The following is a 23789-nucleotide window of genomic DNA, read 5'->3' as shown; positions in this document are numbered from 1 at the left end:
ATGGTCACATTCCTTCACTCTTTAGCAGAATTAGACAGGTGCATATTAGCAGGTGACATTAGCTTTCATGATTTATATTGTATGTTTTCGGGGAATTGATCTCCTCATAAAGAGCTACGATTCCTAGTCAGTCATTTTTTTTTCACAGAACTAGAAAAGGGAAACACAAAATAGTGTCCATGAAAATAAGTTGGTTTTACTGCACATTGCAAATTGTGACAGGAGTTAACACCCTGTCATGACTCAATGTACATATTCAACACTAAATGGAGTTTAGTTTTTAATACGTTTATCATGTTTAAATGTTGTCCACAAAGGTATAATAAAAAAAACTTATAAATTGTTTTGCAGGAGTAAATCCCGTCGTGGCAGCTGTAGCACAGACAGGTTCAGCATCTAATTCTCCTTCATCTGGTGACGGTAAACAGGAAAAGGTAAACCTAACTTACCCCTGCTATATTTATCATGATTGCATTTATGTTCAAAGTCTGTAATATAAAAGTTTTAGTACAGTTGTGGCCTTTGAAATGCTTTTGTTTTAAATTTTAATTTCTGAAACATCACTTTTCAAAATTTGTCTTCAAAAGTTTTATGAGAAAATAATTCATAAACATTTTTATGTATAAACTTAAATTATCAATTACAATATCAATTTCTAGTCGTAATATGTTTTGTGAGGTCTGAATACTTGGCAATTGATGTGAATATAAAAAAGAAGATGTGGTATGATTGCCAATGAGACAACTGTCCACAAGAGACCAAAATGACACAGAAATTAACAACTATAGGTCACTGTACAGCCTTCAACAATGAACAAAGCCCATACCGCATAGTCAGCTATAAATGGCCCCGATATTACAATGTAAAACAATTCAAACGAGAAAACTAACAGCCTTAAGTTCATTAATTATTCCTCATTTATCAGAACAAAAGTATACAATTGTTGGCTTGTTAATAACATGTTGGTGTGCTTTTAAATTGTTGGCTTGTTAATAACATGTTGGTGTGCTTTTAAATTGTTGGGCTTGTTAATAACATGTTGGTGTGCTTTTAAATTGTTGGCTTGTTAATAACATGTTGGTGTGCTTTAAATTGTTGCTTATTAATAACATGTTGGTGTGCTTTTAAATTGTTGGCTTGTTAATAACATGTTGGTGTGCTTTTAAATTGTTGGCTTGTTAATAACATGTTGGTGTGCTTTTAAATTGTTGGCTTGTTAATAACATGTTGGTGTGCTTTTAAATTGTTGGGCTTGTTAATAACATGTTGGTGTGCTTTTAAATTGTTGGCTTGTTAATAACATGTTGGTGTGCTTTTAAATTGTTGGCTTGTTAATAACATGTTGGTGTGCTTTTAAATTGTTGGCTTGTTAATAACATGTTGGTGTGCTTTTAAATTGTTGGCTTGTTAATAACATGTTGGTGTGCTTTTAAATTGTTGGCTTGTTAATAACATGTTGGTGTGCTTTTAAATTGTTGGCTTGTTAATAACATGTTGGTGTGCTTTTAAATTGTTGGCTTGTTAATAACATGTTGGTGTGCTTTTAAATTGTTGGCTTGTTAATAACATGTTGGTGTGCTTTTAAATTGTTGGCTTGTTAATAACATGTTGGTGTGCTTTTAAATTGTTGGCTTGTTAATAACATGTTGATTTTAAATTTAGAAAAGTGTGTGGTCAGAACACAAGGCACCAGATGGCAGGACATACTATTATAACTCTGTGACAAAACATTCCAGCTGGGAGAAACCAGATGATCTTAAAACAAAGGCAGAAAGTATGATTATAGTAGTCTTAAATTGAATTAGACAAAAGCATGTCTTTATAAATGCTGTTCTCAACTCATTATTGGTGCTTTTTGTGAAAAATGAAAGACAAAGTTTTGGTTGTAGTTTAACTGGAAGAATAGAGCTCTTCACAGTTAGTTCGGCCATATTGGATAGGGGGGCAGATTTTCATAATGGAGGTAATAATGGTGTGAAAAATACGAGAACACTTCATTAAAACAGAGCAGTTGCTTAGAAACAGGCCATAGGACTTTCAACTATTTCCACCTCTTTTCAAAAAAATCTGCCCCTTATCCAATATGGCTGAACTAACCATGAACAGCCCTATTTCAACAGCTTATTTTATTTACATTCAATTCTGTTTAATCATTAAGTGACTTTTTATTTGAGATACTTAATTATTATGTCTCTGAGCTGATCAGTTTTTATTCTTCTATCGAAAAATACATTAAACATGGTAAATTAGATATAAGTTATTGACAGGGCAAGTAGAAATTATCAACTAACTCTTCATATGACTCTATGTACATTTCAGCTAAAGCTATCACAGTGTCCTTGGAAGGTATATAAATCTGATACAGGAAAAGTATATTACCACAATACAGAAACAAAAGAATCCAGATGGACTAAACCAAAAGAATTGGAAGAATTAGAAGGTAGAAACACTCATTTGATGTACAATGTAAAACATCAGCAATAATGTCTCCCTTGGCTTTTTTAAATAGACCAAGTATAAATATTTGTATGGTGATTGATCCACTCATTCATACAAACTTGCAAAAGGAATTAGCAGAGTTTGATATGAATGTTTCTTATCAAAGGTATATTTCACCAATATCTGAGAAAAAGTCTAAAAATCAGTACCATCAACTATTTTTATAGGAATTATGCCCATTTGAAATCTAATTAATATATATGTGAAAAATTGCAAATCATTGTAAGCACCCTACATTTTTGCAAGATTTTAATGGAATTTGTTTCAACAAAGTCTTGGATGAGTTCAATAATCTTTACTGATTTTTAGAGGAATTAAATTCTTAAGGAAATTTTCATTGTAAGTGATCTTATACCTTCATTTCTTGTGGGATATTTATGAATAATTTGGAAGAAAAACCAAAATATATATTGGAGTCCTTGTCCTTGGAAGTTTAAATATGTGGAACAACAGGGGAAATTGAATTCTGTTCTTTTATGAATATTATTATGACCTTTTTAATTATTATTTAATTATTATACAGTGTCTTCCCTAGAAAATTTTTGATGCATGGTGGGTTTAAGGTGAATTTGCAATGCGGCGTGTGCGTTGTTTTGTAGAATTATTTTTATTACACTATTGAAATGAATTGTGTAAGTCTGCTTAAAAACTTAACAATAATCTGCAAGACAGTCTGGAACAATACTTAACATTTTCTCAAAAGGTTAGTCTGGATTCAAAAGCTCTTTCCAAGGGCCCCTGTAGAATTTTTTTTTAAGCTCTACCAGGTTATTTTTTTACTACAGGTACATACCAGTCTTTAATGTTCTTATAAAGCCAATAATATATGTTTGAAATACCTTATATATATAGCTTGTTTCAGATTTTTAATGGAAATAATAACTACATTGAGTTTTTCAGAATTAAAATCCATTCAACCATTTCTTTTCAGACTGGTGAGCTTAATATATTTGTTATATTATGAAAAAATAACCCCCCCCCCAAAAAAACAGTCCCCCCGTTTCATTTTACAAACCCCTAGGTGTAGAGTATTAAAGTATTATCAGTTTCACCGTAAGAAATAATTAGTTTTTCATTTATAAATCTGAGCAGTTAATCAAAAGGAAATTCTTACTGTCTATAAATAGCAATGAAATGTAACTGTTTCCTGTTAAGGGGTTTTCCTAAAATTTTCCCTCCAAAAAGCACATGGCATTCAACAACTGTAAACAAAGCATTCAATTTGTGATCATGGGTTACAGCCCTTTTAATAAATTTAATTTGGATATAGATATTCAACTTAAGGTACAGTCAATCAATGTTTTCTTTTGGATTAAATAAAACTAATTTGAAAGATCAGTTTAAAAAATAAAATAATCTTTGACATCATCCATCACAACAACAGACGATCTGAAATATTCAGTGACTCATTTATTGTTTGAACTCTGCTACAGAGGTCAAAGTTATATCATTTTTCAAACCAATGATTTGTATACTATTCTCTGTTACAACTAATCAACTGCGCTTGATATATAAATAAATCAATAAATTTATCGATGTCAAACATGATTTAAAAATGTAAAATTTATGCTGCAAAAGGATTACTTTTTATGTTCAACGGAAGGCTATTTGGAAGCTGTGTGAGGCCATAATATTTATCAATAAAACAATTTGAACTCCCGAGTTCTATTATGTAATCGAAGCATTGACTGTTGTTCTATCTAATCAACGTGGTTGTAAAATCAGATCTAATAATGATTAATTATCAGTCCAGTGATTTTGAAACACCTGCCGAGTTTTGTCACTTCACATTATATTAAGATAATAAAAATTTCACACATAGCGGGATGCATGGGGCTATTATAAATGCATGGCGGCCGAATCTTATGCGTAGTGGTACCACAATGCATGAATAGCCTAGGAAAACACTGTTATATATAAAGCTTTCACCCATCTGAATTGTTCATGTTCTTCAAGGAGGATGGTAAAGGGGGATGCTTGCACGAAAAAAACGTGAAATAAGACATAATTTCACGTTGAACGTGAAATAATTTCTGTAATGAACGTTGCACGAAAAATAAATACTTTTATGTGAACCTTTTTATGACTCAATCACTGTATTCTTGTATATATTAACTCTTTGTTTTACTTGATTTTCCCGATTTAGTATACACATTAATGTTATAATTGGTTTACGGCGTTTAAAAAACGTATTTCTTGAAGATCCCTGCCAAGTTTTTTGAATTTTATTTGAAAAATACCGATCACGCAAAATAAGACTTTGAAAATCACGATGCACGTAAAATTAAATAAGCAGAACACGTTGAACGAGGCACCCGTCTTGCACGACTGAACATCAAATAAAAGTAAAAACATGTTGAACGTGAAATAAAAAACGGTGATCACGTTGCACGAAAATAACCCTCTTCAAGAGTTATACTGACATTATTATTTATTTTTTAGCTATGAGCAAACAAGACAAGTAAGTATTTATATAAAAATATTCAGATTATTTTAATTTCAATTATTTGTTAACAATGTGAATTGAATTTTTCATCTATAACAAGAATAATAATAAAGAAATTTATAAGATATATGACACATAAACAAAAACAAATAAATTTTTAGATAAAAAAATTATTGAATGAACAAGCATTATAAATCATAGTGTGATTGTAGAAAAGTCCTTATATATTACTAGTATTTTGGGAATATGTGATAATGATTTAGGTTGACAGAGTTGACTTTGGAATTTAAGTGTGACTGTTCCAGCGGGATTTGTTGCAATTGCTGTGGATTTTTGTTTTTTAAACATACTTCCAACGATATGAGGTTTTTTGTTTCGCCTAAACTAAGTCGAAATATTGAAACCTAATTTGATGTGAAAAACAGCAATTTACATGCATTTTACTGGTTAAAGAGCATTGATCTATAAACAAATATATTACCATTAAACAGCATTAACCTCTGAAACTACAAATATATTACTCATTATACAACATAGACCTATAGAATTATATGCTTATTACTCATAAAATAGCATTGAACTCTGAATTACATGCATAATACTGATTTTTGTTATGTTTTTGTACCATTAACACTATATATCCATTGAATTATAATGACATTGTATTTTGTAGGGAAAAAAATAGTAGCTTTTAAAAACACAAAATATTAAAAAGCTAAAATTAATTGAAAATGAGAATATTTCAATGTTATTGTATGTTAATAGAAATACAGGCCATGATACCACAGATTCATCAGCAAAGTCAACAACAGCACCAAACCAGCCATCAAAACCATCATCTGCCATCCAGGCAGCCATGGAAGCTACACTAGCATCTATTGAATTACCTCCTCCTAATTCTGGAATAACACAGCCAGCTGATGCTGACACAGCAGAAAGGTAGGGAGCTCTTTTATTAGACACAATTTCTATTTTAGTTCATTATGCATAAGTTTTATATAGGTGTGTTATAGCTCACAGTACCTCTTGGAGTCATTGTGATCTGTTCCATTGTTTTGCATTCTTCATTAGTAGTCTTTCTGGGTTTTTTTACAGCAGCACTATGTGAGAGCTTTGTTCTTCATTACCTTATTATGACCTAACTAAAGCTCTCAGATTTTATTTGAAAAAAACTTGTGTGAGTTTCCTTAAGCATAACACTCTTTAAACTTAACACCAGTCCTGAGACTAATAGATAAAAAAAAAAAAAAAGTTTTCACCTACTCTTAACCATGCTAGAAGTTTATGATGAAATTGTGTAATATGCAGGTAAGATTATCTATGACTTTTGTTACAGTTGACCTTTGTACTTGAGCAATTCCATTTAAATGATTGATTGTTGCTTACTTAATATCCAGAGGCAAATATTTCATGCATATTCACAACAAGCACAAAAAAACAATTTATACCAAAAGTTTGATTTTGCAAAGAAGTCAACCAGATTGAAGTGCTTAACTGCCACTAGATTCTGTAATCTTTTCTTATAACAGGCTTTGTACTGAATTGCTGCAAGGATTCTTTACAGGGAGATAGTGTTAAATTTTTTTTCAGTGATTTTAAGACACATGAAATTCTTAAATTACTTCACAGAATGGTTGTGAAATTTGTTGTTGTCTTTCAGTTCCAGTGAAAGTGAAGAAGAAAGACCAGTGAAAAAAGAACAAGCTCCACTTGTATTTAGGAATAAAAAAGAGGCGATGGAAGCATTCAAAAACCTGCTTCGTGATAAGGTAAAATATTGCAGACACGTCAGGGTCAGGGTATTTATTCTAATTCATTATTTCAAAATGTATATAGTTCATAGAAAAAAAGTATTTGTAACTTCTCAGTAAAACCAAAAGTTTTAAAAATTCTTTATCAACAATTATGTTCATCTCATCTACTGTTTTAAATGAATGGAGAGGTGATCTCTTACTATCAGACCAAGTCGATTGATTACAGTGCTAACTTTAAATAAATTTCATAGTAGTATGTATTTTAATAGGGTGTGTCGTCTACTGCATCATGGGAACAAGCTCTGAAAGTGATAGTTAATGACCCTAGATATGGAGCTCTTAAACAGCTGAACGAAAGGAAACAAGCATTCAATGAATATAAGACAAAGAGGGCAAGAGAAGAGAAGGTATGTAGAAATCTATCACAGTTGTTTAATAATAATATTTGAATAATGTTGATAGCAGGATTGATTATGTTCTCCAATTAAGTACACACCAAAAAATGGACTTTTGTGAGTTGAGTAGCAACCTATCAATTCAAACTGGTTATTCGTATTATTATGCGTTTACTTTTCTACATTGGCTAGAGGTATAGGGGAGGTTGAGATCTCATAAACATGTTTAACTTTTGAGCCTGTCCCAAGTCGATGCCTCTGGCCTTTGTTAGTCTTGTATGATTTTTAATTTTAGTTTCTTGTGTATAATTTCGGAGTTTAGTATGACGTCCATTATCACTGTACTAGTATACATATTTTTTAAGGGGCCAGCTGAAGGACTGGTGCAGGAGTTCTCGCTACATTGAAGACCCATTGGTGGCCTTCAGCTGTTGTCTGCTCTATGGTCGGGTTGTTGTCGCTTTGACACATTCCCCATTTCCTTTCTCAATTTTATGGTATTGTCTATAGTGTTTAGAAATTTTTCTTTAACATTTATATGTTGTTTCTTCATGAATTTTGATAATATATAGTTGATATTAGGGTCACAGAATTGATTTTAGATGTTATTTTAAACTCAAAAGACTTATGATAATGGTGAATATCTGACCTAAAAATTTCAGCAACAAAGTTTTCACTATTTTAAGTCAAAATAAATGTGAAACAATACAAATAAATTACCAGTGGTGCTCTTTAAAAGAGATGATTGACAAAGATGATAATCTATATTGAGAAATGTGTAACTGAATCAAAATATAGTGATATGTTGATGATAAATTAATTGGCTTTGTTTGTCATTTGGATAGGAGGAACAGAGACTTAGAGCTAAGCAGAACAAAGAAGATTTAGAGCAGTTCTTACTGAGTTGTGATAAAATGAACTCAAACATTAAATATTGGTAAACTATTAGTTCTACAGTCAAATACATTTCACTCAAACACACTTCTCATTATTGATTGCATATAAATGAACAATTGCTACTTTTGAAATTTAGAATATATTCAAGGTATGATGATAAAGACATTTTCTTATTTGTTTCTGCCACTGCATTTAATGATGCTCTCTAATGACTTTATAAAGTATTGTGTATGTCTGTCCTAAACCTGCCATATTTGAAGTAAAGGAAATGTGGTATGATTGCCAATGAGACAACTATCCATCAAGGTACAAATAAGTGGATGTAAGAAATTATAGGCAACAGTATGGCCTTCAACAATGAGATAAATTCATACCTTATAGTTCACTGAAGCAATATGGTCACATGGTTTCAAGGTTTCGGTGTTAAATGTTCCTGATAGAGAAGTTAGGTTGGAATTAAATATATTGAATTTATTTATATCTGTTCATAATAACCCATAAAACAACAATCATTTAAATACATATGCTTATGTTTATGTATGTATGTATTTGATTGAACCATAATGACACTTGACCAACTTTATATAATCATTGATGAATAAAAAATGGCATTTTATGTGTTTTTTATATCTGATCAGATTTTTGTTTTATGCTTTCAGGAAAGCAGATGACATGTTTGGTCACCTGGATGTTTGGGCCAATGTACCTGACAGAGATCGAAGGGATCTATTTGATGATGTCATACACATGCTTGCTAAGAGAGAAAAGGTGACAAAATCACACACATACATTATTTCATTACACTTAGTAATATACACTGCTACTAAACATTATATTAATATTGCTGGTGTTTTATATAGATATTTATTCTGTAGTAACCTGTATTTAATTATCAGTCAAATCAGCATCAGTAGATTAACCTAGCCTTTACTGCTCCTACTAATCATCTCATTTTACTTCTACAAAAAATACTATACAAGTCTTTTTTGCTGTTGAATAAAATAAAGATTTTTTTAAGTATGGTTAATCAAGATATTGGATCTCAATTGATCATGTGACTTGCATTGATACCACTAATCCACTATTGAATTTTGAATGCAATATTGAAATTATAAGTGTTAGAAAAATATTAATTAAACTCCATTGACTATTATTTCAAATAAACTTTTCTCAGGAAATATTAGGGGTAAGAAAAAATGAGGAAATCAATTATACCTTTTTAATTTTGTAAATCATGAATGAAAGGAATATTTTATTTGATACTTATTTTGAAAAATGAATTAAATACTTAATTTAAAGGAATTTACAAAGAAAAACTAATACTTTGTAATATCTGAAATATTCATCTTTTCGTCTTTTCCATTATCATATTGACCTTATTCATGATATTGCATTAGGGACATTTTCTCCTTATGGGTGGTGGGTAAGGCTTTGGATAGCTTACAGATTGGTGCAGATCTAAATATACAATTTAAAGTAGTTGCAAATATAAATATTTGCCATTATCAATGAATGTTTTGCATAAAATTAAGCAGTGTGACAAAAAATCAGTTATAATTGTGTATACATTAAAGGAAATGAATTTATATAAAAATAACTCTTTTTCATCAAAGAAGTCTAAAGCAGTCCAAATTATTTTGGCCTGTTTTAGTATAATGCTGTTATAGTCATTCCTCTTACAAAATTGCAAGATCTTAACTCAGTGAGAATGATTTTTTTTGTTACGGTTCAATATGCACCAATCTGTAGGTACAGAACATAAAGTTAGAGTTGCTAGAATTTATTGCATGTTTTTTTTATACCTCTGGTCTCAAGGAGGGGGATGTACTGGGTGAAAATTCTTTAAAGAAGGGGAATATGGTGGGTTCCCTCCCTTCATTTTTCTTTAACAAATTTGTCACATTTTCTCAGCAAATACATGTACATGTACATGTACCGGTAGATTCTTGATATAAAGCATAAAATTTCATTGGTTATGACGTTCCTTGTGACACTTATTTCAGTTCCTTAGTTGTTATACTTTGTTTGTTGAATGACATCGCACAATAGGACATTTTTATCAAATTTTCTCACCAACTTTAAATCATAGCTGCTTGATAAATAAGTTATTGGTTTATGCCATAACTTGTGATATAACTACACTCCTTTAATGTTGAATTGCGAAAAACCCATATATCTTTAAAATTCATGAACGAAAATAATCTCAGATTCCTGTGGTGTTAGGTGCATGTTTATTTTTATGTTGCTCTAGTATCGTATATCCATTATCTGTAATACAGACATTCAGAATAATCTTTGGAATGAACCACAATTTTGTTAGGTTGTGAGTGAAGGAAAGATAAATTTAATTCAGATTAAAGGGCACTAGCTACGAGATATATAAAAATATTTAAATATGATATCTTTGTTCAATTATTGATGAGAGTGAAGTAGTAAAATAATGGTTTGTTTTGAGCAGCCCAGTATGGTTCAATTTTGTCATATATGCTTAGAAACATGGATGATGAATTATTCACTTTCAAGTGAAAAAATTTACCTCATTGAATCTGTATTCATGTGACCTTCAATTGAATCCTTTACACGACAAATATTATACAATTCAAACTAGAAAACCAACAGCCTAATTTAATTATAAACAGAAAACATATATGATTTAGAGCAGGAAATGATAATCACCGAATATCAGGCTCCTGTACAGGCTTACACTATGTATTGACTGTATTGACCTGAGGTCAAGAGTTTCTTCTGTGTTATATGTCAGTGGTTGTTATTAAAGTCATGACACTTTGAATCTGTCATCGTTTCTATCTGAATGCAGTCCAAATAACCTGTTTATTTAATTTTCAACTACATTATTTAATTTTCAACTACATTATTTAATTTTCAACTACATTATTTAATTTTAAACCACATTAATTAATTTTCAACTACAAGTTACAATTCAAACTTTCTTTTCAGGAAGAAGCCAAAACTTTAAGAAAAAGAAATACCAAAGTGTTTGCTGAGATTTTAGACAGCATGCCTAATTTAACATACTGTACAACATGGTCTGAAGCACAGCAGATGTTACTAGATAATCCCCGGTTTACAGATGACCCAGATTTTACATAGTAAGTATTAGAACACTGTTGCTATAATTAGATTTGGGTTTAATATCCCTGATTTGCCTAGCTGTGTTCAATAGCACAATGGTGGTTAGAAGTACAGCCTACTTTCTGTTTTCTGGAATCTAAATGCTTTTTTCATCACAGATCTAGAAAAGCTTAGGGTACAAAGAAAATAAATCTTGATTTAGATAGTTCTTTCAGACTATTGTACAATTTGGAAATAAGTATGGCGTTCATTATCACTAAACTAGTATATATTTGTTTAGGGGCCAGTTGAGGGACGCCTCCGTGTGCGGGAATTTCTCGCTACATTAAAGACCTGTTGGTGACCTTCTGCTGTTGTTTTTTTTTTTCTATGGTCGGGATGTTGTCTCTTTGACACATTCCCCATTTCCATTCTCAATTTTATTTACTAATACTTTTAGATATGGATAAAGAAGATGCATTGATAGCTTTTGAGGAACACATAAGAATGTTGGAACAAGAATATGATGATGAAAAAGAACGTGAAAGACGCAGGATGAAACGACAACAAAGGAAAAATAGGGAAGGTTTTCTGGTTAGTATGATTCCATTAATATTGCAGGATTCTGATCTCATTGTGTTTTCTCGTTTGAAAAAAGGAAAAGGAACTTTATTTGTAATTTCCAGAAATCTTAATGGAGAGCGGTAAAATTCATAAGAATTTAAATTACGAATAAAAAGAGTTGTTAATAAGACATTTAGAGGTTGTGATACAGTCTTAACAAAGACATGTTTTTAGACCAGTTTCAAGATATTTAATTTTGATTCTAAAAAAATTACTGTAAATAAAGTACCATAAACTTGCTCTGAAAAGCAGTTAAATCTAAATTCCAGTATTTAATATATTTGTGTCATATGTTTTTATGCCCACCCTAGGGCATTATATTTATTCTGTCCATCTGTACTGCTTCAGTTTAAAAATTTTGGTCAAGTTGGTTTTTGATGAATTTTAACTCCAATCAACTTGAAAATGATTACACATGTGCCTTAGATATGATCTTTTCTAACTGTAATGCCAAATTAGAGTTTTTCACGGTCCATTGACATAGAAAATGATTGAGACTGGGCATCAGTGTACAACTGCACACATTCTTGTTGATCAAATATGCTGGATTTAATTTATCATGTTCATAGAATGGACCTTTATGCTTGTAGATATAATCTATCTATAAGTTACAAACGAAAACACTAAAGCATTGATTTGATTATGTGTCAGTAACTAGAATGTATCTAAATAATGTTTTGTATATTTGCCCTATTTGAAGGTATTACTGGTATGAGTTACATGAACAGGCAAACTAAATTCCATGTCTTTATGGATGGACCTGTATCCTATCATCACACAAGATGGGTCAGATTTACAAATATGTTAGGACAACCAGGTATAAACATATTGTAAAACATATTAATATTGAAGGTTAAAAAGGGATTTCAATGACAAATTTTAATAAGAAACTTAAGATTTAAATCCAATATAGCATAATAAATTAACGTTTATCTTCTAATCTTATATTGAGGTTATCACATGAAGTGTTGAATTAAGCATTACCAAAGGAAAGTTAGTTCTGTTTCTTTTATCAGACAATTTGCTTAGTGGTTCCTATGAAGTAGAAAAAAAACAGTTACTAAGTGTTAATATTTTACTCCTGACAAGACTTGTATCTTAATGATCTTCTATAGGCTTTTATGCAGAGTTATACAAAACCCAAAATCAAAAAGCCACAATTTTTTCTTTAATTCAGATAATTTGGTATCAACAAAAAATAAATGAATCCATGGTTTATTTTACATTGTAAATAGCCCTTTTCTTGGTACATCATTAAACACTCAGCAATTGCATAAAAAGATCTATTGCTAATTTATAAGTATTGAAATTATAGATTTGACACATTACAACTACAACAATATTTATATAACGGGTAATGATGATATTGTATTTTATTTGTAATTGTTGTATTTTCTTATTTGCAGGTTCCACGCCTTTAGATTTATTTAAGTTTTATGTTGAAGATTTGAAAGCAAGATTTCATGATGAAAAGAAAGTTGTTAAAGAAATATTACGAGTAAGATATATATCAGTGTTAGTAATGTATATGTTATAAGACAAAGAATAGCTGTAAGCACTAAATTCCTCAATGGACAAGTTGCAAGATTTTACAAATGTTAACTTTATGATTTCAAAATAATTCTACAGATAGTGTACATAATATATATTTTCAATTTCTGGTTGTAATTCTTTCATACAAGAATAGATATAACTTTTTTCCACTTGTGTAATGACTTGACCTCATTTTCATGCTTCAAAGATTTATGCTAAAGTTTTTTGATAGGTCAGTTAAGTATAAGTGAAGCATATTTTGATCATAGAATTAATACAAGATGTCCATAGCTGTCTGACAGGATTGACCTAACTTTGACCTCTACAAATTTGCTGAATGTAACCTTGATTGTTCAAGAATGCAATCTGTGTATGTTCATCTTCAAAAAACTTTAATACAGTAGTATTTTTAGAATGTATAGAATTATTGTAACCATCATTGTTTCTATTTGATGTTTTAGGACAAAGGTTTTAGCATTGATCTGACCACATCATTTGAAGATCTGGCCTATGTTATAGCTGAGGATAAAAGAGCAATTGGTTTGGATTCTGGCAATATCAAACTCACATATAACAGTGTAAGTTTTTAACTGGAAAAATATTTAGAATTTACTGATTCTGACACTGATAAATCTTTTCTTGGTTGCAATAAATTTTATCGCAGGAATGCTATAGCTGCTCCAACTATAAGCTTAATTTTTAAGACAAAAGTTCTATATAACCTTGGAACGGTATATATATAAACGGGAAATGAATCTGATAGGCTTTTCTATATAAAATTGATAAAATCTCGAAATTTACGAAACTTCGCAAGATTTATTAAATTTGGTAGTGTCTGATTGAAAAAAGTATCAGAAGTACTCAATAAATTAACCACATTATTCTAATTCTAAATAAATACAAGTTTGGTCATAAAGTTGATATATTTTGTCATATGAAATGACCAAAATAAATGTGATTTATTTTATGTAAAATGTTTTTTAATATCTTTTTTGTATTACCCTGTTTGGCTGTTTGCATTCTGTAACTTTCTGATAAAATGAATGCAATTATTATAAATTTGAAGCATCAGATTATAAGTTCAATACACTGGCATCACTTTAAAACTTAGTTTGACTGACATTTTATTGATATTATCAGGTATTATTATGATAATAGCGAGTACTTTTTTAACGCATGTCTGTTTTCTTATTATGTCTTTTATTAACTATGACCTGACGAAGAAATCGGCTACAATTAGGTAGTTTCAAGTCCCGTCAATATATATGTTTCTGATATAATAGAACAATAAATTCATGTAAACAATACCATTTTGTAAAATGTTTAGAATTGATGAAGAATTCAAAGTATTTTTTTATTTTTACCTTTGTTTGACAAAGATTTAGTAGTAGAATAATATGCAATGATAAATACTTTATTAGAAAAAAAAATCAAATTTTGGTGAGTATAGTTAGAAACTTAATAAACATGGAAGTATTATTCTTTATAAATATTTTGTAAAATTATAGCTAATAGAAAAAGCAGAGGCACGAGAGAAAGAAAGACTGAAAGAAGAAGGCAAGAAAGGTGAGTTACATCTTTACTAGCTTCAAAAACTTAAAAATTTTAATTCTGTTTATAAACTGTCCAATTACATCTTATTTACCCAATTTTATGTCATAAAACTATGTCAGATTTGGGCCTCTTGTCACGCTTCAGTGATTCCCTATATAGCCAACCAAAAATTTTCCACAAAAATGTTTTACATTTGATAAAGTAAGCCTATATTTTCCTACAGTTTTAAACTTAATGTTATGTCAGAAAATAAAGTTATTCACTAAACTTCATGTATAATGATGTCAAAAACTGATGTTATAAATACACTGTATACCACCATCTTAGATTGTCAAATAGCAAATAGGTCTATTCCTTTGATTACATCTGACAATTTTGAGACAGATTGTGGCAATTATTGGGCAAGTCTCTTTACTCGAATAAAGAAAAAAATATTGATTAATTGCACTTTTAGACTGATTTATTAAAAACCTAATATTTGCATTTGTTTGAATCAAATTGTCAACCTAGCCTAGAGGGGTCCCGAATGACAACCGAATGGTTTAAGAGTCCTGATGATTAATCCATTGTCATCTCGGCATATGCCACGAATAGCAGGGGCGACCGGTGTAAGTCATTGCAGCATATGCCGTGTATAGCGTTGAAAGGGTTAAGAAGAGATTACTCAAATAGTAAAATTGGAAATGATAGAGAAATTTTCATTTTTTTTTCTTGTAGCAAGAAAACAAGGTTGGTAACACCATTTTTTCTTTTATTTTTAAAAACTTACATTGTCATATTTTATTTTTGTTTTTTTTATGAACAATCTTTGGAAATTTCATCAATTTTGAACTACTTGTGTGATTGATATGTTCATAATTATATGAATTAACTGTTAACAAAACTTTGAATTTTTGAAATACTAAGGCTTTTCTACCTCAGGAATAGATTACCTTAGCTTAATTTGGCTAAACTTTTTGGATTTTTTTTTTGTCCTTGAACCACTTCAATTTCGTACTTTATTTGGCCTTTTTAACTTTTTTTGATTCGATGGTCACTGATGAGTCTTTTGTAGAGGAAAAATGTGTCTGGCTTCAATATAAAATTTCTATTCTGATATCTATGATGAGTTTAATTATGCACATACTTTTGATTGTAATTTTGTAAACAGCATGGAAAAATCTATTTTATGGCCAAGTATAAGAAAACTCTATTTAAGGAAATATATATACCAATAATCCACCATATGTTGTTCAATGCTAGACATTGCAAAAATACATAATATAAAAGTGTTAGCCAAATTTTCACTTGTTGATAACGGTTTTAAAGAATGAGTCTAAGGTTCAATTGACATTTTGAGATGTTTTTATTTTGAAAGATTAATTCAAAAACATATTGATATTAACCATTGTTAACAAAATAAAAATATCGCAAAAATAAGTGGAAACAATAATTCTGAATTTACAGTAGTCTTTATATTTTGACTTGTATATTCACAGCAGTAATTTATTTAAGTAATGACTAATATTTTTTCTGTCTATGAAGAAATAACTTAAAAAATGTGGTGCACACTGAATAACGCGTGTAGTGGGTTATTTAACAGTGTGCACCACATTTGTTATGTTATTTCAAATAGACTGACATAATACTACAGTTATTTCTTATAATTTAATTCTAAATTCCATTTTAAACCGGCGTTAATCATGAAAAACTTTGATGACGTCATGGTCACATGACAAAATTGTGTCCTATGATATGATAAACAAAACAACGTCAGCCAATCAGAAGACGTGTTACATCCAAAATTGAATTATTCTTTAATTATTTAAACTTGTTTATTCACAGCAGCAATATATTTCTTTTATCTTTTAAACAGTTGAGAAAAATAGAGAGTTCATTTAGAAACCTGTTAAAATCTGGTCCAGCACAGATTGATGAAACTTCAAGATGGAAGATGTGAGTAGCTTATACAATGAATTGTGAACCGGAATAAAACTATACACATGTTTCTACTCTGTCACTTTACTATTTCATGTTGTAAATTAAACCAAAAAAAATTTAAAACTACTGAAGTAATAATTTATTCTGTATTTTAAGAAAGTGCACAAACGAACATTGCTTAACTGTTACTGTGAGCTATTAAAAATGGTGAGAAGGGTATTAATTTGTAGTTATTAATGAATTTTATGATTTACTTCTAAAACATGTCTATATTTTTAATAAAATCTTGATTTAAGGTTGCTATTACTTAATTTACTTCACTTCACTTCAGTTTCAAATGTTGAACAATTGCTAATGCTGGGTAGAGATTCTTTTTTGTAAAAGTTGAAAATTATAATTAAAAATATAATGTTTATATGCCAGTTTCAGACATATATTCTAATATAATGTTGCTACTGTCTCTGGGATCTTGTCTTATTACAACTCCAATATGCTTTAATTTATCCTTTCAAATTTTTATACAATATTAGTTCTATGAAGACTAGCAACCATTCTGTTACAATAATATGTCTAATAATAACTTTTGTATACCTCATTAATACTTAAGAAGTGTTTGGTTTTGTTGCATTGAATAAGAGCAGTGGTAAACATTAAACATTATATAATTTATTTGTAGGTTAGGGAGAAATTAGAGAAGGACTCGCCTATCAAGCTGTGACAGTGGAGTCTGAAAGGATTCGATTGTTTAGAGAATATCAACAAATTCTAGAGGAATCATGTAGTCATCATCATTCAAGAAAGAAAAAGACAAAAAAAACATAAAACTAGACGTTCACGGTCAAAATCCAAATCAGTGAGTAAAGTATGCATAAGTTCCTTTTTATACAAAGAAATATAGAACATGAATAATTGGGTTTAAATGGTACCATACTCTAAAAGAGTTACCACTTTTCCTCATTCTCTGAAACAAGAAAAAAGATAGGTGATTTATTTATATGTGAGAATATGAGAATAAGGCTTAAATGCATCCAGTGACATGAGCATGTCTGAAACAGCTACCAAGATCATATCAACTAGGAGGTAAATTAGGCTATTGTACCTGAATGGGTCAATCTGATGGGTGATCATAGAAACGCCTAATATTGCCTTACATTTCTGTACTGTACTAGCCTCAATGCAATGATTTGAATTTCAGCAAAGTGAATCTGAAGCAGAAACTGTAGCATCTTCCTCCAGACACAGAAAGAAGAAAAAAAGAAAGAAAACACAGATCAGAATCCCGATCAAGGTCACCCAGTAACATCTCTGAATCAGGTAAATTCTTTTTTCAAATTCTAACCTATGCCTCTGAATCATGTATATGCTTGAACAAATTCTAGTTGCTTCTCTGAATCAGGTATATTCTTGTTATTGAATATTGTATTTTTTGTCAATTTCATTGTGCTCTGCATCCAGTTTTCAGTTATAGTTTACATTAACTAAATAAACTAATGTTTGAAATTAACTTCCTTTAAGAACAGTTATAAACAACACTGGTATTTTCTTGGTTAAGTGGCACTGTTATTTACATTAGTTCTTTTATTTATAACTTAAAGTAAAAACTCTGAAATTAACCATAAAAAGTCAGTCTCTCATTTCTTTTTGTGACATAGTTGTAATATCACAATAATTATTCTTTTTCATTTGATTAGACAAACTTGACCTGATCAAATTGTGTCTTGATGGGTGTCAATGAATAAAGATATATTTCATCAAACTTTTGTAATTGCATGGTTATTTGTACTCACTTTTAACATGTGATGAAATTTAGGATACATGAGCAGGAGAGAAGACGTTTCTGTCTCTCAAAGCAGTGTTAAATGTGAGTACATAACAGGGATAAAGCATGATTGTTGGGATATGTTTTGTTAAGCTACACAGTATTTACTGAATTTTATCCAGATCCTCCAGCTGATTGAGATTAGAAACTATGTTTACTTTCAATGTTACAAACAGGTATTAGGATTTCTTAAAAAAATGTTTTTAGAACAACTGTATTTGGCAAAACTTTTAGGAATTTTTGGTCCTCAAATTTTGTACTTTATTTGGCCTTTTAAACTATTTTAGATTCAAGCAACACAGATGAGTCTTATGTAGACAAACCATGCGTCTTGCGCAAATACAAAATTTCATTCCTGGTACATGTATCTATGATTATTTTATCCACAACTGTAATGTTTGTCAGAATTTAGTGTCCACAGGTTTCAGGTTTTTGCACGGTTTAGGTTCCACAGGGTTTTATTTTACAAGTTTGTTAAGTAAATTGACATCTTTATAACATTTCATTGTTTATAAAAGTAAAATTAAATATCATCTATTTGAATGAAAATTTTCTTAACATTGGATCGTCAAAAAATTATTTCCTTTTTAGAGAAATGAGTTTTTTATTTTGTTTAAAAAGTACATCATTTGCTCAAGAGCCAGATTATTTTGTTTTTTGTTTTTTTTAGAATTTTGCTAGTTTATTTGTACAGCTCAAAGGTATTGGACACATATTAGTAGTAAACTTAGTTTATTGTTTTTATTTTTTAATTAACTGAAATCCTTACCAGATCTTGTCCGTATCTCTTTCAAATGTAAGTAATAAAAATTATTAAATGTCAGAAAAGATGTGGATAAAAGACAGTGAAATAATTTGTGTTTTTATCCAAACTGTTCAATTTCCTGTTGCTTATATAATGGTTATTTGCATGTTTTGAAATATGGGTCTCCATCCTATACATGTAGTGGCTAGAATCAAATAATGTTTCCTGTCCAAAAAGTTTGAATATAAAATTTGAAATGAATATAAAAATAAGAAGATGTGATGCGATTGCCACTGAGTCAACTCTCCATCAGAAATCAAATGATTTAGGAGTTCATTAGCAATTATAGGTTACTGTACAGCCTTCAACAATGAGCAAATCCTTACTACTTAGCAAGCTAATAAAGGGTCAGAAATGAGAAATATAAAACTCAAAATGAGAAATGTTACTGCCAGATATATGTTCAAAACAAGGAACAAAAACATTTATGATCTATGTTAGTGGGCCTCAATCCTCCCACTTAACATGGGAAAGTTGTGCAACAGACCAAAACAAGAACAAACTGTACTTAATAATAAATGATAAATAACAACAGACATCGACCACTCAATTACAGGCTCCTGACTTGGGACAGGCACTTACAAAATGTGGTGAAACATGTTTGCTGGCCCTACCCGTAACCTTGGACTTCCGTATGACAGCAGCACAAAATAACAAACAAGATAAATCAGTTGAAAAGAGCTTATCTCTTCAGATTGATACAAAGCAGAAAAACATCTAATAAAAACACAGACCGAACGTGGCAGGATATTTAAAAACATCCATAATAAACAAAAACAAAAAAGATGTAGTACAGATCTTAGAGTACTCACAGTAACTGAAAGCTAGTTCAAAGCCTATTACAACTAACAAAACAAAATTTGTTTCTAGGAATAAAATATCAATCAGTACACATCCAACAATGTTCTCTGTATAATATCAATGTAAGAGGTGAAAAGTGAGGGTGACCATCAACATAGAGTGGTTTTAATGAATGGTATTAGGTGTCCTGTAATGAATTTGTTCATGAAAGCAGGAAAATAATAATTAACATAAAACAGGAACAGTTAGTGACAATCAAACATGTAAAAGTGTACATTTTGGAAAGATTTTCTCTTTTTATACTTATAGATCATGAAAGGGATGACAGTAAAAAGAAACACAAAAAGAAGTCTAAAAAGAAGAAACATGTATCAAAGATCTGTAAGTTATAACATCTGAGTGTGTTCTGTAGATTCACTAATTAGTTTGATGTATTAATAATGGGAGAAAGGATGATCTTTATATTAAACTAACATGTAACCTTTTGCTTATAGTATACCAACAGTTACATTGACAGCTATACTATTGACAATTCTGTATAATATAAACACATTAGTTGTTTCCTGGAACAGCTCTGTATAATAACAAAATTCAGCTGACTGGTTAATTTCATTTAAAATTCATTAAGCAGTTTGTCATTTAGTTCCATTCATCTGATTTTGCCTTCATAGTATGATGTACTATCTTATATCTATCTTACATGTGGTGCCTTGACAGTCCTCAAGTAAGGACTTAGTTTATTACTACACCAGACAGTAAATATTGTAACCTTAAATATTGATAAGTTGATCCATTGACAAGAAGACAATAGATAGATAATCATATTGATAGTTTGACATAAAAATGCATTGGGGCATTGACAGATTAACAAATTGACATAAGATGTTCTAACCTAACTATTATTAAATAACAGTTAGTAGAAGCAGACTATATAAAGATATTTCTATACCCCCAGTCACCTCTTTGGGTCACATCATACATTATTACAGGTTAGCACTAATTAATTATGTCACATGATTAGAATCTGAATGTCAAAGGCTTTTTTTTTTTTTTTTTTCCTTCCATGTTAATTTTTTCAACGTTGAGGTTGCGAATTTAATTGATGGCTCTTCTGCTTTGACATATTTATAATATTTGTAGCCATCTAAATCAAGTTTGAGCGGTGGTGAAGAACATTCAAAGAAAAAGAAAAAAAGACAAAAATGAGCAGGAAACACGAAAAGAAAAGGTTGCAAGATATTCATATTTAAGTCTTCACTTTGTCCTTAGTAGAAAAGTCTCTATTTACTATAGATATATCTTAGAAGCAGGCAGTTTCTTATTGACCTATCTTTTTGAAAGGATATGTTGTTTTAAATTCGATCTTAAAAACAGGATAGCAACATGTTCCTTATGGTGGATAGTAGCCTGATTGGCAATCATACCAAATGTCCATAGTTATACATGTAGATCAATCACCTTGGCAAGACTTATGGGACTTTGGCAATATATTAGCCTAGTGTAGCATAATGAAACCATGTGAATGCTACACCTATCAGATGATTTGCCTGAAAGTGTTTAGAATATCTTTATTTGCATTTTGCCCTTCTATTTTGCCATGTTTATTAGAATTTGACTATATTAGGCCTTTTAAATGAATGCAATTCTTCAGTGACATTTTTGCCCAAAAAGTTCATACTGAGTGGTTTTGTTTGTCATCATCTTAAGTGGACCATAATATAATGACAGTTTGATAAGAAGATGTTTGTTATAGGATGTTGAATTTTTAAAAGCCTATTGTAGCATAATAAGTCCTCCTCTGAGTCTGTATGTCCAAAATACTTAGTACAATTGTTTGTCATCATGTATATTTCACCAAACTATACCCCTTTTTTCCGTTTAGCTTTTTTTTAAATTATAGGATTTTTTAGTCCTACTGAGACCTTTTGTGCTTCTATCTTTCATATTAAGTAGAATTGTCACTGTGTGAATTATTAGTTATCATGTGCACTTTTCTATACTGCAATATTGATTGAATGATTTTGACAACAGTTTAAGAAATGTTACATTTAATTTTTATTTTCAGCCTTACACTCTTTGAGATTTTGATAACTATCATGTACTAGTAATGTACCTATAATTGCTTACATCCACTTTATTTGAATGTTGGTGGATAGTTGTCTCGCTGGCAATCATACCTCATCTCGTTATTTTTATATACATAAGTTATTTTCAAAAAAGCATATAGGACAAGTTGTACAGCAATGCCAAAATGAACATAACAGTAGTCATCTACGACACAGATGCTAGTATTCCCTTTAAAATGAACAATGTCATAACTGTGTATGTAAAACTTTTGAAGAGAGGATCTCAATTTTGGTGCTAAGAACCCTTGAATCAATAGAAAGGAAGTCATGATGGTAATAGAAAGTTAAAAATATTGTATTTACTGAGAGATATGTATTCCATGCACTGCTTGAGTGCTGCTACAGGAAAATAAAATTTCACAATGAGAAAATTTATCTCTTTATATAGTCATGAAGCTTAGTTCTATTCATTTAATGATTACTTTCTATTTCTAGTTTGTAAGTTATTAAGCACACCTAATAAATCTGAAAATTGAAGGTAAATTAACTGCCATTGTTATTCTAATAGTATGCAAGTAATATTATTTGTTTTTCAGGCCAATGATTGGGCGTCGTCAGGTAGTGATGAAGGAGAGTTAGAGAAGAAGAGAAGACTTTTGTTACAACAGTTAGAGGCTGATGCTTGAACAATTTCAATGATGTGCCACAGTATATGGCAAGAAGTCTGAAAAACAGTGTGGCAATGATTTTAGAATTGAACTTAATTGTGTTCAGATTAATATCTATTGATAATAGATGAGACAGTTTTATGTACATCATCATCATCAATCACATATTGTCATTAAATTATCATCAATGTATTAGGTTTGTTTTGTTGATGTCATTCATCTTTCATATATTGTGTACAGCTTGTAAATGGCTTTAAATTAAGAATTTGTAGCATACAGAAAAATCTGTATAATCAGGTTATGTAAAGAATCTCAGGCATGTTAACAAATAACTCCAATTTTTATACACCACCAACTATTAAAAATAGTTGACTTCATTTTTAGTCGTTTGTGCAAGGAATGTGGAAGGTGAGACTACCGTCTGTTTCTGGTTATCAGTATTGTAAACTTGTCAAATGTTGAAATGGACATTGTTATTTTGGTAGTCAAAATTACAATTTTACACCAGCAGAACCAGTTGCAGGCAAAAAACACTTGAGGAATCTATTAGAAATTGTTCTTGTCAATCATGTAAATAAACAATAATTTGGAAGGCAATAAAACAATAAAATAGTTGAGTCTTAAAAATTATATATGTTTTATATGACAATTTGATTATTTTTTATTCATTAAATATGTATTTCTATACTTAAAACTTGAATTAAACAGAACAGTATTTCAGACACTTTTATTGTACCCTGCACTAGACACATGTGGTATGGAGCATATTACTCGTCAGTCATTTAGATTTATATCCTGTGAAAATACTTTTATTTGTGGGTATAAATTTTCGTGGTTTAAACAGAAGTTACATGTTCATTGGTTTTTTAATTCTTAGGTAAAGTTTTGTGAAAAAAATCAAGTGAAGAAAGTGAAGCCATACAAGTGGAAGTTATT

At 30.2% G+C, this 23789-nt stretch overlaps 1 long non-coding RNA gene and 1 pseudogene across 1 annotated transcript; both read left to right on the top strand.

The window, feature by feature from the left end:
* Positions 1-23483, top strand: LOC139507581 (pre-mRNA-processing factor 40 homolog B-like; annotated as a pseudogene).
* LOC139507582 (uncharacterized) lies at positions 18503-20469 on the top strand. Its single transcript, XR_011660761.1, has 2 exons — positions 18503-18555; positions 20429-20469. It is a non-coding gene; the product is annotated as an uncharacterized lncRNA (long non-coding RNA).
* Positions 23484-23789: the final 306 nt, after the last annotated feature.

The sequence above is a fragment of the Mytilus edulis genome, unplaced genomic scaffold (genome assembly GCF_963676685.1).
Source record: "Mytilus edulis unplaced genomic scaffold, xbMytEdul2.2 SCAFFOLD_1093, whole genome shotgun sequence".
NCBI classification, from domain to species: Eukaryota; Metazoa; Mollusca; class Bivalvia; order Mytilida; family Mytilidae; genus Mytilus; species Mytilus edulis.
Note: the sequence above shows the minus strand (reverse complement) of the source record. Positions and strands in the feature narration are given on the sequence as shown.